We start from the raw sequence: 12,854 nt of genomic DNA, 5'->3' as shown, positions 1-12,854 counted from the left end.
TGCACCAGGTGAAGCTTGGAGCCAGGAACTCCACACAGTCTCCCATGTAAGTGGCAGGGACTATAGTAGCTAAGCCATCACCTGCTGCCTACCAGGGTGCGCATTAGCAGGAAGCTAGATGGAAGCAGAGCCAGGACTCAAACCCAGGCAGTCTGATATGGGATGCAGGTATCCCAGGTGGCAGCCAACCCCTTGCACTACAATGCCTGCTTCCTTTCCGAAAGAAGCATTTAGCTCTGATGCCTAATACCCTTCATTAAACTTCTGGAAGATAATAAATAATACTGTTGATATCCTGCTGTTAAAAAGTATCTTAATAGTTATCTACTATGGTTCTTGGCCTTATGAGAGTGATTTAGAGTTTTACTCTTTTTTTAAAAAAAATAGATTTTATTTATTTATTTGAGAGGTAGAGTTACAGTGAGAGTGAGAGAGAGAGAGAGAGAGAGAGAGAGAGAAAGGTCTTCCATCCACTGTTCCACTTCCCAAATGGCTGCCAACGGCCAGAGCTGGGCCAATCCAAAGCCAGTGAAGTATCAGTGGAGTGAAGTATTTTCTTGTTCTACTTAATACCATTGGTTGAACTCTTTACTTAATACATAATTATTTAAGGCATTTAAATCCAGTTGAAAATTGATCCCTATTAAAAATAATTGTGAGAATAAGAGAGAGAGGAGATGTACAGTTTGGCACACACTCCCTCAGACTTACCCCTAAGGGTAAAGCTAAAAACTTGCCATGGGACTCCAAATCCCATTAAGTTGGCAGGTACCAATGCCATCTTACTAGTTAGAGTGATCAGTTTAAGTGCATAACTGATCATAAAGATATGAATAAGTGTCAAAAGGATCACATAAATAAGACCAAATGTCTGCTAATAATAATTGATAGAATTAAAAAGGAGAGAATATTCCAACATGGGAAGCAGGCCACACAGCAGACTCATAGAATGGCATTCCCTAAATAGCACCCTGGCCTCAGAATCAGCCCTTAAGGCATTCGAATCTGGCTAAAAGAGAATTTCAGGCATGGAAAACCAAGACACTGTGACAAAAAAATGACCTACATGAAAGATCTAGGTGAGTGAGATTCCAGTGGAAAGAAGGGGCCATCAAAGAAAGAGGTACCTTTCTCTGAAGGGAGGTAAAAACTTCTACTTTGATTATGGCCTTGTCTAAGTAATGTCAGAGTTTGTGGATTCAAGAGGCTTCCATAGCCTTGGAAGCTCATGACAAGAGCCCCGGATGATCACTGATGTCATAAATAAGAGTGTCAATTGTTAAATCAACCACAGGAGTCACTGTGCACTTGCTTCCCTATGTCCTCTGTCCTTAATGAGTTGTACTATGAGAATTAACGGTAAATCTTGTCTTCAAACAGTACTTTATACTTTGTGTGTCCGTGTGGGTGAAAAATCTTGAAATCTTTACTTAATATAGAGTTGATCTTCTGTATATAAAGATAATTAAAAATGAATCTTAACGAAGAATGGGATGGGAGAGGGAGTAGGAGGTGGGATGGGAGTGGAGGTGGGAGGGCAGGTATGGGGGGAAGAACCACTATAATCTAAAAGCTGTACCTATGAAATTCATATTTATTAAATAAAAGCTTTCTAAAAAATGGTTGATAAAATCTTATGGATCACTGAGGTACCATTTAAATGGAATGTGAATCTTGAATACCTGCAAGCAGTATATTCTACTGACGGAAAGCACGCTCTAGCTTGGATGTACAGCCTGACTCTACTACTTACTGAGTCAACTCAACTGAGTTTTTCAATATCATGGAAAGTCAGTTTTCATATCTGCAAACAAAATAATATCATCTCCTTTAATTGGAAAAAACTGATGTACACATGGAAAAGACTAAAACTTGGGCCCATCTCTTAGAAAAATAAACTCAAAATAGAGCAAAGACCAAAATGTAAGACATGAAACTACTGAAAGAAAACATAGGGAAAACATTTCAAAACATGATTTTTTTGGATAATACCCAAAAAAACACAGGCAACTAAAGCAAAATTAGAGCTTTTGCATAACAAAGAAAACATTCAACAGAGTGAAGAGACAACCTATAGATTGAGATAAAATATTTGGAAATTATCCATCTAAAAAACAAGTAATACCCAGCATATAGGAACAATTCAAAAACTTAACAACAATAACAGAAACCAAATTTAAAAATGGTCAAATGATCTGGATAGACATATCTCAAAAGCAGAAATACAAGTGACCAATAAATACATCAAAGTGTGCTTAATATTATTGACCATCAGGGAAATGCAAATCAAAACCACAATGAAATATCACCTCATCCCAGTTGCAATGGCTATTTTTTTAAAGATTTATTTATTTTTATTTGAAAGTCAGAGTTACATAGAGAGAGGAAAGGCAGAGAGAGAGAGAGAGAGGTCTTCCATCCGATGGTTTACTCCCCAATTGGCCACAATGGCCAGAGCTGCACCAATCCAAAGCCAGGAGCTTTGGGTTCAAGCCCCAATTCCAGCTTCCTGCTAACATACAGCATGATAGGCAGCAGATGATGACTCAGGTACTTGGGTCCCTGCCACCCATGTGGGAGACCTGGACTGCATAACTAAGTCCTGGCTCTGGCCCTGACCCAGCTGCAGCAGGTTGCGAACTCACTTTATCTGTCTCTGTTTCTCTACCTCTCAAGTAAAATAAAAACAAATTTAAATTTTTATAAAGATAAAAATAACAAATGCTGATGAAGATGGGGAGAAAAGAAAACTCTTACACACTACTGGGGGGAGAGGGGATATGTAACTGAGTGTAGCCATTGTAGAAAACAGTATTGAGATGCTCCAAAAAACTAAAACTACCATTTGAACCGACTATCTCATACCTGGGTATTCATTCAAGGGAAATGAAATCAGCATGTCAAAGACATACCTCCACTATCATATTTATTAAAGCACCATTCACAGTAGCCAAGATACAGAATCATCCTAGATGACCATCAATGGATGAACAGATCAAGAACATGTGGTTGAAGGTACTTCAAAGGGCTTGCAGAAAAATAAGATTGAGATGTAATGCATTTTCCATGAGATTTTTTTGAAGATCCATCATATATACATGGAATATCATTCAATCCTAGAAAAAGAATAAAATCCTCTCATTTGCAGCAAAATGGATGGAACTGGGGACATTGAAAAATAACCACACACATAAAAATAAATGCCACATGTTCTCTCTCAAACGTGAAAACTAGGGGCCTGTGCTGTGGCACAGTAGATAAAGCCATCGCCTGCAGTGCCAGCATTCCATATGGGCGCCGGTTCAAGTACCAGCTGCTCCACCTCTGATCCAGCTCTCGGCTATGGCCTGGGAAAGCAGTAGAAGATGGCCCAAGTCCTTGGGCCCCTGCACTCATGTGGGAGACCTTTAAGAAGCTCCTGGCTCCTGCCTTCAGATCAGTGCAGCTCTGGTAGTTGAGGCCAACTGGGGAGTGAACCAGCGAATGGAAGACCTCTCTCTGGCTTCTCTGTGTAACTCTGACTTTCAAATAAATAAGTAAATAAATCTTAAAAAAAGTGAAGGCTTTCAAAAGATTATTTGAACATAGAACAGTGATAACTAGAGGCTGGAAGAACACAGAAAACAGGAGCTAGAAGGTGGCCAGATAAAAAGCACAAAACTAAGTTTGAAGGAATAAGTTACAGTGTTCTACAGCACAGCGATGTGACAATGCCTTCCAACAGCCTACTGTGTATTTCATGAAAAACCAACATAAAGAAATTATAAGGAGATGGAGATGCTAATTACCCTGATTTGATCAATAGATGCTGTATACATATGTTGAAATATTAAAGTGTACCCCATAAATACATACAATTATTATATGTTAGCCAAAAATAATACAAATGAGTTTCTGTGCTTTTTGAAAAAGTAAAAATGTTCTTTATATCAAAGGGTAGAAAATATATGATATGCACATACGTGTACACACACAAACCCACATTCAAAATGCAGGTGTTGTTCTTCAAATTTAGGGTGAATGAAAGCTCTGCAGCTTGTTTTAAATGCAGACTCCAGACTCTGTTCTCAGAATGAATGAGGTATGGTGGGGGCACATGAATCTACACTTTTACTGAGCACCATAAGTAAATCTGTTGCAAGAGGTTCCTGAATGATACTTAGAGAAACAGTACTCCAGGTAACTGGCCTTTGGTGCCTGTTAGTCTTCTCTGAGTACCACAGTGGGAGGAATAAAATAATGGTCAGGAGAGGCTCCAAGGTTGCTGTCACCTCTCTGACCTATAACATTTCACATTAAAAATCTGAAATCTTTAAGCTCAATTTTTGCAAACAAAATTCACAAATAGATACTATAACTTATATTACAAACAACTTCATAACTTAAAATGAGAAATAGGAATTGGCATTCTGACCTACTACTGGTTTAGGGTCCTTTGCCTCACTTTGATTCCCAACTCCAGCTCTCGATTCCAGCTTCCCTCCAGTCCAGACCCAGGAGCAGCAGACCAGATTCCTGCCACACCTGTGGGAGACTTGGAATGCATGCCCAGCTCTCAGCTCCCAGCTCTGGCCCTGGCCCAGCCTCAGTCATTGTGAGTATCTGACAAGTGTACCAGAAGATAGGAGATTCTCTCTCTAACTCTAACTCTAACTCTAATCTCTCCCTCCCTAGTACAGTTTTAAGCTGTTAATGAGAAATACAAATGTAAATGTGAAAGATAATCAATAAAATTCACTATATTTAAACAGAATAAAAGGTAAGGGGAAAAACCATATGCTCACTTTAACAAACATAGAAAGTACATCTGACAAAATTCAGCATCCTCTCCTAGTAACTGTTCTTAACAAATTATGAATAGAAGAGAACTTCTTCAACCTAATAAAGAACATGTATCAAAAAAATCTACAGTTAACTTCACACTTAATAATAAAGACTGAACATTTCCCCTGTAGGGTCAAGAAAAAGGCAAGACTATTCTACAAGCATTCAACATCATAACGGAGGTCCTAGCCCTTGCAATGAGGAAAAAAATTAACTGGAAACAAAGAAGTAAAACTATCTTGGCCGGCGCCGTGGCTCCTAGACTAATCCTCTACCTTGCGGCGCTGGCACACCGGGTTCTAGTCCCGGTCGGGGCACCGGATTCTGTCCCGGGCCCCTCTTCCAGGCCAGCTCTCTGCTGTGGCCAGGGAGTGCAGTGGAGGATGGCCCAAGTGCTTGGGCCCTGCACCCCATGGGAGACCAGGAGAAGCACCTGGCTCCTGCCATCGGATCAGCGCAGTGCACTGGCCGCAGCACACCAACCGCAGCGGCCATTGGAGGGTGAACCAACGGCAAAGGAAGATCTTTCTCTCTGTCTCTCTCTCTCACTGTCCACTCTGCCTGTCAAAAAAAAAAAAAAAAGAAGTAAAACTATATTTGCAGCTCATACAGAAGCATATGCAGATAACTCTAAAAAATGCACAGAAAATGAGAACAAATAGTAATTTAGCAAGTTCATGGGATGAAAAGTTGATACAAAAATGAACTTTATTTCTATACTCTAGAACAGAACAGTTGAATGTAAATAAAAGTGAAAAATACACATGTCAAGTGAACAAAGTCTGCCTGATTCAATAAAGTGAGTGTGTACCATGTGTAAAATCTTCTGCCAGGTAGATAAGGAACAAATCCAAAGACAAATATGCCCCCCAAAAAAGGCCTACAATTAGTAATGGGGAACAAGACAAGAGCACTAAACTGAACAAGTAGTTTAGAATTGACAAAAGAAATTAAAATAATTATTTATAAATGAGAGCCATCCCTTCCCCTATTGTATTTTGTTTCAAACTTAGTGAATATTTTTATGTTATATTATGAGAACATTTTGATAGTTGGAACAGATGGTATTTTGTAAATTTTAGAGAAAATTTAAAAGATAGTCTTTATTTTTAAAAAAAGCAAAAAGAGGCCGGCGCCGCAGCTCAATAGGCTAATCCTCCACCTAGCGGCGCCGGCACACCGGGTTCTAGTCCCGGTTGGGGCGCCGGATTCTGTCCTGGTTGCCCCTCTTCCAGGCCAGCTCTCTGCTGTGGCCCTGGAGTGCAGTGGAGGATGGCCCAAGTGCTTGGGCCCTGCACCCCATGGGAGACCAGGAGAAGCACCTGGCTCCTGCCTTTTGATCAGCGCGGTGCGCCGGCCGCAGCACGCCAACCGCGGCGGCCATTGGAGGGTGAACCAACGGCAAAGGAAGACCTTTCTCTCTGTCTCTCTCTCTCACTGTCCACTCTGCCTGTCAAAAATAAAAAAATTTAAAAAAAAAAGCAAAAAGATCCTAGTTTAATGGGAATACAGACAATGACTACAAACAATAATTGAATGGAAGAATGATCATTTCAGCTATAAACAGTAAATATTAAAGTAATCATAGATCATTAAAACTACAATAGTATAACATTCTTAGTCATTGCTTTGACAAAGGTATAAAACAATTTTTTTTTTTTGATAGGCAGAGTGGACAGTGAGAGAGAGACAGAGAGAAAGGTCTTCCTTTGCCGTTGGTTCACCCTCCAATGGCCGCCGCGGTTGGCGTGCTGCGGCCGGCGCACCGCGCTGATCAAAAGGCAGGAGCCAGGTGCTTCTCCTGGTCTCCCATGGGGTGCAGGGCCCAAGCACTTGGGCCATCCTCCACTGCACTCCAGGGCCACAGCAGAGAGCTGGCCTGGAAGAGGGGCAAGCGGGACAGAACCCGGCACCCTGACCGGGACTAGAACCCGGTGTGCCGGCGCCGCAAGGCGGAAGATTAGCCTAGTGAGCTGCGGCACCGGCCACAAAATTTTTACTAACTATATTTTCAGTAATACTAATACACACAGACATTTCCTTCTTTTTCTTTTCTTTTCTTTTTTTTAATTTTAACTCCCACATGCAAGGGAGAACAAAAAACATGGTCTTTCAATCAGGATCCAATTCAAAAAATGGCTTGGTTTAGCTCTACTAACACCTTTGTTACCAACTCAATAGAGGGAATAGAATACAAAGAATCAGTGGCAAAAGGGCTCATAAAGAGAGGAAAGAAGAGAAACTCAGAAATTAGCAATAGCAGAACAATCTACTGCCCCAAGAGAAGGAGACATAGATGGAGGAGGCTGCTTATTAAACCCCAAGTCAGGGCTTCCTGGAGCACCGGGACCACAGTGAGAGGCTATCAGTTGGAAGGTGGAACCACCATGGGAGATGCCTCCCAGGGCAGAGAGTGAGGGGGACAGAGGCCCTGGCTTCACCCTTCTTCTCGCCTCTATCTTCTCCCAGGGACTCCCATTGGCTGAATTTAAAGGGAAACCAGTTGGCAAGGGAGCCTGGAAAACACAGATGGCAGGATTAACACAGGATTAACAGAGCAGGTAGGAGTGGGAATGGGTCTGACAGCAAATAGAAGATGAGGGGTATGAGTGGGTAGGATTTCTCAGGAGGAAATGCAGTAGGGAAAAATAAAAAAACCTTCCTTCCTGGGTTCATGGGAATTCATGAATAAAGGCATCTGGGTGGGAGGCAGGAAGCCCATCTGGAGAACAGAAATTAATCTGGTTTAGTTGCTTTACACGAAGAAGCAGTAAAAAACAGGTCTGTGGAAGTAAGAGCATTTTGTCAAATCAGGGACTCATTTTTCTTGCTACAGGAAATGAGATGTCATAGAGGATTTCAAGGTAAGAGGACGACATTACCCCAGGTGTACTTCAGGAAGGTTCCTGTGCTTGTGTGCAGGAGACGGAACAGATGCACCATGAGCACTTGTTAGGGAGCCTCAGGTTGGCCCTTAGTGTTGCTCATGACCCCTCTTCCAATATCTACAGGAGCTGACCCAAGCCTCCTCTTCGTCTCAGACCTCACTCCCATCTCCTTCACCAGGAAACACACCCTGCTTTACTAAGCTTTAGCCACACTAGTCCCTTCCTTGAGAAAAATTTCAGGAGAAATGAACCAAGTACCCTCACGGCACCTAGTGAAGTGACTTGCACAGAGAAGAAATACAGAGGAACGTTCCTGATCTGATTTGGAGTCTGGAAGAAGAGTCCGCCATTTGGAAACCAAACTCAAACACAAGGGCATGCATTTGGTGTAGTGGTTACAACACTGCTTGGGATGCCCACATCCCATATTGGAGGGCCTGGTTCAAGTCCTGGTTCCTCCACTTCTCATCCAGTTTCCTGCTAATGAGCACACTGACAGGCATCAGGAAATTGTTCAAATAACTGGTCCCCACATGGGAGATCCACATGGAGTTCCCAGCTCCTAGTTTTGCCTTGGTTCAATCTCAGCAGTTACAGGCATCTGGGGATTGAATCAGTGTATGAAATATCTCTGTGTCTATGTCTGTGTCTGTATCTTTCCTCTCCTCTCCTCTCCTCTCCTCTCCTCTCCTCTCCTCCTCTCCTCTCTCTCTCTCTCTCGCTGCCTTTCAAATAAAAATATATTTTAAATAAAGAAGGTTTGTTTTAAAACAAGCAAATAAAAACAGAGTCAAGAAAACTGCTTGGTGACTCCCATCCTACTATCCTTCTCTCCTTGCATTTTCCCTCCTCTTCATCACCAAAACTATTTATCAACACCTACTAGGAAATGTTTGATACCTTGAAAATAAAAATAAACAAACATGCTTTCTAGAAACTCATACTATAGTAATGAAGTAATAAAAAAGATATGTAATAGTTAACTTCTTTCGAAGGAGATTCTCAATCAAGATCCCAATTAAAAACAAAAGCACATTTAAAACTGGACAATTCCAGAAGAGGCTGTTTCCAAAAAAGGCAACATATTTACAAACATGTGAGTAGAAGGGAACCTCAAAGGCTAGTGCATTGGCCTCAGGTTGGAAGTAGCTAAGCTGTTACCACCAATAACCTCTGAGAGTAAGAGTTGTAGGTGTCACATCCCCGGAAGGGAGCCAAGTAACAACTACCTACGAAGAACAGTGACTTAATGCTGAAGGACACAGCCAGCCCAAGACGGGCCCACAGGAAGGACACAGCAGCTGGAGCACCCAATACCCTTGACCTCACCCTCACACAGGCATGCTGAGCTCCTGCTGGGATTCTACACTGAGTGGCCCCAGTGGACACGGCCATAAAGTGCAGCTGTCGTCTCCCAAGAGCACAGTGAAAAGGAGTAGAAAGGGATCCAGAGCGGGCAAAAGGCCGGGATCCAGCCTTCAGATGTGGGTCAGGGCCAGGGGTGCTCTGTGAGCTGAGATGAGACACATCTAATTCCCTGCAGGGAATTTGAGATTAAGCTTCCTGAAAAGGCAAAGCCAGAGCAATCTTCACACGGAGCAGACACTTATCCAGCCTCACTGTGTATGTGAAACAGGATTCGAGGTAGAAGTAGTTGCACGTGCAAAGAGGGTGGCATCTGCGAGAGCAAGGTGCCTCTGGGTAGCCACAGTTGATCAGATGGTAAAAGAGTAGGTTTTTGGGAGTAAATGGCAAGAAAAGAGGTGGGGAGGAAGGCAGAGATTAATCACTGGGGTGCTGAATTTGTGTCGTCCAAAAGAAAAGAAAGAGAAAGACTGGATAATTTTAATTGGAATATCACCCATTTTCCAATGCAGTGAGAACTTAGGGAGAGAGGCACAGGTATGCAGCAACCACCAGGGGCAACAGGAGAGAGCACAGGTAGGAAACTGTGCAAGGGTTGCAAGGCATCAGTGGAGCCCAAGTGATGCATCAGGCACACTGAGTCTGAGTGGTTCAGGTGAGAAAGATCCAGCCCCAAAAGCAGGTATTTGGAAGGGTTCAACATTGCTCACCAGAACTGACACTGAGGCGAGGCAGAGCAGCTGGGATGAAAGGGCAAGGGGGTGAGGGGAGATAAGGAGACAGTGAGAGACTCAAAGGCAAATAACACGTTCTAGGTCACAGGGAGAAGGGAAGGCTGAAAAAACAAGAACATAGTAGGAAATTAAAGGTCCAGGGGACAAACAGCTCAAGAAGCTTGAAGAACTGGTCTAGTGGGTGAGTAAGTGCCAGACGCAGTCGGGGATGAGATGCTGTGGTGAAGGTCACGATCACAAGGGTAAAGCATCTGAGCCACAAAAGCAGGCGATCACAGTGGAAAGTAAGAGGTGGTTGCCAGAGTGGAGCAAGACAAGAATTTCCAGGGCTGAGGGGCTCAGCTGTCTCTCGCACTTCACATTTCATAGCTGGAGAGCTCGCCCTGCACGACAGGGAGACTCAGGAGGAAGGGGACATCTGCGGCACATGTTCCTTGATGAATATGGAGCAGCAATGGGAGAGCAGCACATGTCCAGGACAAGAAGGAGCAACGTGGAGCCAGCGGGAAAAAGAGAAGGTGTAGGGAAGGATTTAGAAGTGACCAATGCCAACAGACACATGGAAACATGCTCAGGATCCTTACCATCAGAAAATGCAAATCAAAACCACAACCAGGTTTCACCTCACCCCAGTTAGAATGGCTTTCCTACAGAAATCAACAAACAACAAATGCTGGCGAGGATGTGGGAGAAATGGTACCCTAATCCACTGTTGGTGGAATGCAAACTAGTACATCCACTGTGGAAGATGGTATGGAGATACCTCAGAAATCTGAATATAGACCTACCATATCACCCTGCCATTCCACTCCTGGGAATTTACCGAAAGTGACACCAGCATATGAAAGACTTATCTGTACTCCCATGCTTATTGCAGCTCAATTCATAATAGCTAAGATGTGGAATCAACCCAGATGCCCATCAACCAATGATTGGATAAAGAAGTGTAGTAAATCAGGCCAGCGCCATGACTCAACAGGCTAATCCTCCGCCTAGCGGTGCCGGCACACCAGGTTCTAGTCCCGGTCGGGGCACCGATCCTGTCCCGGTTGCCCCTCTTCCAGGCCAGCTCTCTGCTATGGCCTGGGAGGGCAGTGGAGGATGGCCCAAGTGCTTGGGCCCTGCACCCGATGGGAGACCAGGAGAAGCACCTGGCTCCTGACTTCAGATCAGCGGGGTGCGCCGGCCGCAGCATGCTGGCCGTGGTGGCCATTGGAGGGTGAACCAATGGCAAAGGAAGACCTTTCTCTCTGTCTCTCTCTCACTCTCCACTCTGCCAGTCAAAAAAAAAAAGAAAAAGAAAAAGAAATGTAGTAAATATACACTTTGGAATATTGCTCAGCTATAAAAAAGAGAATGAAATCCTGTCTTTCACAACAAAATGGATGCAACTGGAAACCATTATACTTAATGAAGTAAGCCAGTCCCAAAAGACATATACCATATGTTTTCCCTGATCTGCGATAACTAATAGAGTATAAAAAAATGTACTGAGTAGCAGTAAAATTGACACTTCAATAATTGATTATTGTTTACAGCCCTTGTCTCGATGTTATGGAATAGTGTTTTTTTCTTTGTACCATTTATTGAATTCTTTACTTAGTAGAGGGTTAACCTTATGATTATAAAATAAACTGAAACTATGTCATTGTAAAAATTAAAAGGACGAACAAGAAAGGAAGGAGGAGGAAGGGTGGAAGCATGGGTGGGAGGGAGGGTAGGGTGGAAAGTATCACTATGTTCCTAAATCTGTATAAATGAAATGCATTAAATATGTTCACCTTACATAAATAAAAAATGTTTAAAAAAATAGAAGTGGCCAATGGGAGGCAGGAGAGTACCATCCCCTTGCTAAGTGAGTCAAGCACTTCTAATCTGGATATCCTCTGAATTTCTCCAAATGCTAACCAGTGTTTCAGACTGGCAGTGAAACCTTTCTGACAGCTTCAGAGAGAGTGCTCCTAGAAGTTGCAGTGAGTCCTTTCCACATTGGTGGGACAGATCCAGGCAGTACGGGGATATGCAAGTGAGAAAGAACTTCCAGAACATTGCCATTCCCTGCATCCAGTGCTCCCTCTTCAGTCTTGATGGCTTCAACTCACAGGGACAAAGACAGAAAGGAAAACAATGTTTATTGAGTGCCTGCCACCGGTCAAGTACTACATTAGGTACAGGTTAGCACACTGAATCCACACAGGAATCTGAGACGTGGGCTTTATGTTTTCTTTTTCACAGTTCATGATATAAAGCTCAAAGATTCAAAAGACTTGCCAAAGGTCACATGACTTTTGTCCTACAGCTGGTGTGTAAAAACAAGCTCTTCCAAGCCCAGGTCCTTTCCATGCTATCAGAAAAGGCATGGTATGAACTCAGTTACCCATTACCCAAGTGACCATGTTTATCTTTGCTTCATTCCTATCAGTGTGGTCTTTTCCACCAAAGCTGGGACTGCACCAACTCTTTTGAACTCAAGCAACTCTTTACAATGCAGGAACAACCATTCAAAATGCACCTCTTACAACAAGGATCAAGCAAAGAGGTGGCCTTGGGGGTTTTACATGCTAATTATATACTTAAGAATATCCAAGCAACCCCCAAATAAATATACTTTTAGAAAACAGCACTCTGGCACAGCAGGTTAACACCCTGGCCTGAAGCGCCAGCATCCCACATGGGTGCTGGTTCTAGTCTCGGCTGCTCCTCTTCCGACCCAGCTCTCTGCTATGGCCTGGGATAGCAGTAGAAGATGGCCCAAGTCCTTGGGCCCCTACACCCACATAGGAGGCCCAGAAGAAGCTCCGGGCTTTGGACCGGCGCAGCTCCAGCCATTGCAGCCAATTGGGGAGTGAACGGCAGATGGAAGACCTCTCTCTCTGTCTCTACCTCTCTCTTTCAAATAAATAAAATAAATCTTTACAAGAAAAAAGAATACAGCAGATTTGGTAAATAACTGCAGCTTTAAGATACATTCCAGCCGACATCGCAGCTCACTAGGCTAATCCTCTGCCTGCAGCGCCAGCACTCTGGGTTCTAGTCCCGGTTG

The 12,854-nt window shown here is 43.3% G+C and overlaps 1 protein-coding gene across 1 annotated transcript in view; it reads right to left on the bottom strand.

The window, feature by feature from the left end:
* Positions 1-12,854, bottom strand: part of CNGA1 (cyclic nucleotide gated channel subunit alpha 1) — a 51,197-nt gene that overhangs the window by 24,055 nt on the left and 14,288 nt on the right. The window lies entirely within an intron of this gene.

Source organism: Lepus europaeus, chromosome 16 (genome assembly GCF_033115175.1).
Source record: "Lepus europaeus isolate LE1 chromosome 16, mLepTim1.pri, whole genome shotgun sequence".
NCBI classification, from domain to species: Eukaryota; Metazoa; Chordata; class Mammalia; order Lagomorpha; family Leporidae; genus Lepus; species Lepus europaeus.
The sequence above is the reverse complement of the archived record's forward strand: the minus strand, read 5'-3'. Positions and strand labels throughout refer to the sequence as shown.